Source organism: Phacochoerus africanus, chromosome 1 (assembly GCF_016906955.1).
Source record: "Phacochoerus africanus isolate WHEZ1 chromosome 1, ROS_Pafr_v1, whole genome shotgun sequence".
Classification (NCBI taxonomy): Eukaryota; Metazoa; Chordata; class Mammalia; order Artiodactyla; family Suidae; genus Phacochoerus; species Phacochoerus africanus.
In genome coordinates, this window is record NC_062544.1 from 193,359,335 (window position 1) to 193,362,556 (window position 3,222).

At 35.9% G+C, this 3,222-nt stretch overlaps 1 pseudogene; it reads right to left on the reverse strand.

Annotated features, from left to right (window-relative positions):
* Positions 1 to 366: 366 nt before the first annotated feature.
* Positions 367 to 1,395, reverse strand: LOC125110919 (la-related protein 1B-like; annotated as a pseudogene).
* Positions 1,396 to 3,222: the final 1,827 nt, after the last annotated feature.

The following is a 3,222-nucleotide window of genomic DNA, read 5'->3' on the forward strand; positions in this document are numbered from 1 at the left end:
ATCTGGACACAAGTACATAAGTTTGGAAGGAAAAGACAGAATCTTGCAATGTTTCCAGAATGATAATTATCTTTTCCACTATGAATTAAATTAGCACATGCAGCCCATGCTAATAACACTCAAATGGGCAGCTGCTATGAAAACAACAGTAGTCCTCTGGTCTGTCTTTCACCATCATCACAAAGGTGTTTATCTCTACTGTAGTGTTGGCCCAACCTCCTCCACAAGGAGTAAGGAGTAGACATTCTTGCATAGAAGTCTGGTCGTTTTCATTTCTGTAGCACGATTTTGTTCCAATATTTATAATGATAATTCAGTGAATCGCCTATTCCTCTGTATATTCTGATCAAATGACATCCAAGAGCATCAGCAGATCATCACCCTCACTGTACATGAACAAAAGGCTTGGCCTGGTATGAACTCTGGGCAATCAGTCAGTTGAGAGAAGTCTGTCTGTGGCACGCTACGTGCAGGAGGACCTGGAATTGGCCATTTTTTTGTTCTTTTTTTTTCTCTTTCTTGTCCACAATTTCCACTTCTGTGCTATCTTTCGGGTCTCTAAAATGAGATTAAGGTTTGTGCTGAGAGCTTGAGCACGGTGAAAACCAGCAATCAGGGAAACAGGTAAGAAACCTTGCTCATCCATCTTTCTCCTAAGAAAGAAGTCCTGTTCCAAGTTTTCTATACTTAAATAATTTTCAATTTGACCCTTGATATACTCTTTAAGCAGTGCTTCTTCAGCAGAATACATCTGAACGCCTGTACCATCATCATAGTAATACATCATACTGGTATTAAGTTCTGTTTGAAATGGTTGATCTGTCATTTCACCATGTTATCAATAACCATATGAATATCAAAGTTCAATCGAGGGTTTGCTCTGCCTCGTCCTCTTCCACGTCCTCGGCCTCTTCCTTGGCCTCTAAAAGAACCTTGTATATTACCACCTTCACTTCTCACACTGGAAACTTCACCTTGATCATCTCTCTTTTCTCTTTCACACCTCCAACTTCGTGTATCATTTCTCCTATTGTTATGTGATGATTTATTTGTTTCAGATTGACCTCTTGAGCTCTTGCAGGACCCTGGTCTTTCTTGACTGTCTGGTCTTTATCATCTAAGTGGAGTAGTACCCAGTTGTGCTTATTAGCTCTCTTTCATTGATTACTTGATTGAGTTTCATCCTCACTGACATTTTCACCAGGACCATCTAATTTTGTTTCTCAGGTTTCTTTGCTTTCACTGTTACTCTCTTTTCAACCTTGTCTTCTTTTTCTTTTTTATTTTGTGGCTTCTTATTTCCTTGACTGGTGACACTCTGATATTCAGTGGTCACTAATTCACTTGGTGTTGGCCAGTTCACCATATTGTTGAAATCACTAGCTTTGTTGGATTTTTTTTTTTTTTTGTCTTGAGTTTTCCTGCTTTTATAATTTTGGGGGAAGTGAGCTCTGGTGCGGAGAGCAGTGGAAACACTGCAAGCCAGGGCTGGAGGACCTCTAGTGGAGTCTCCAAATAATTTTTAAAAGCAGTCTTCAAATTGGTTAGATGTTAGAGAAATCAGGTAGAATTACACGTTTTTGAGTTTGTCTCTTATCTCAGATGTCAGAGACCTAAGTTTGAAATGATGTATTCTCTGACCTCATTGTTTAGAGTACAGTGGAGAGAGAAATGCAAATGATTCAATAAAATTTATTTTAATGAGGAAATTATGTATAAAGTATGAAACAAAATATGAATGGGGTAAAGGAAGATTTCAGAGGGGAGATATATTTTGAGATCAAACTGGAAAGACAAATGGTTTTCTAGTACCAGAGAAATAGTTAGGTTAAAAGAGAGTGCTACATGCTTGTAATAACACATCATTTTCTAAAAAAAAAAAAAATGCAAGCGGTACAGCATCACTAGAACACAAATTCTCAGTAGTGGGTATAAAGATAACTTGGAAAGGAAGGGATGAGAGAGAGAGGAGAGAGGATAGTTGAATAGTAGACATAGGATAGTTGACATGAGATAGTAGATTTGATTATGTCATCTTTAATGAGCTCAGAAAAATTTCTGAGCCATGCTGAATTATAATCAGTACTAACCAACAAATATTTACAGATACCCTAACTCTCCTTCCAAGCTCATGATTGTAAAGCACTTCCTGAACTTTTGCACTTGGGTGGAGCCAAATGACTAGTACTGGCCAATGAATTGTGATACATTTCATCTCTGTATATGAGCCTTAAACATTGATGCAAAATTCTGTACAGCTCTTTATTGCCCCAACACAGTATTGTGTATATTCCACTGCTTGGAGTTACTGCTATGAGCAGACCCTCCTCCTGGCCCACAATGGACACCTGGTATAAACCATGAATCTCCATTGTATTAAGTTATGGTGATTTGGAAGTTTTTTTTTTTTTTTTTCTGTAGCACAATTAGGTCTATTACGACTGAAAGATAGATATTTAAAGGTAATAAGAAGGTAGAATCAGTAGGATATTGTAGTCAACTAAAAGTAGCACGTAAGAGGGAGAAAGAGAAATCTAGACTAATGAACTATGTAAAAGATTATCCATTGCATTTAACAGTTAGGTTGTCATTTGTGATTTTAAAAAGCATCTATCTGGGGCATGATGAGGAGGAAAGAATGTTGATGGACTTTAGAGTAAATGGGGAAAAAGAAGTGGTGACAACCAGTGTTGAAATCAATATCATGAAAACTAGACTAGCTAATGATGAAATATCTGAACCTGAAATATATAAATACATTTTCTTCTATTGTAAGAAAATTTTACAAGCTATATTACCAGAGATTGAAATCAATGTTTTATAAAACAACAACAGCAGCAAAATTATGGCTACATTTAATAGTTAGAATATACAACTAATTTTGGGAAATGAAGGATTCTTTTTCGATAATAGGTACTAGAGCAATTCCTGCTTTCCTTTACAAATTCTGTCTTTAATTTATATGACATTTATATGAATAAATTCGTCCTTTATTTCTAAGACTTCAATTTTTCTTTGATTGCCTTTCAAAACATTTCTAGTTTTCTGAATTTGATGTTTTTAAGAATGAAAGAGGCAACATCTAGGTTGCCATTTAGCTAACAATGCAAATGTATTTCAAATTGTAAGATAGACACATCGTCCATTGTAGTTATTTTGTAAAGGCAAGGAAACCGTATTTACATCTTTTTGATTGTCACCTGTAAATGAAACATAATGATT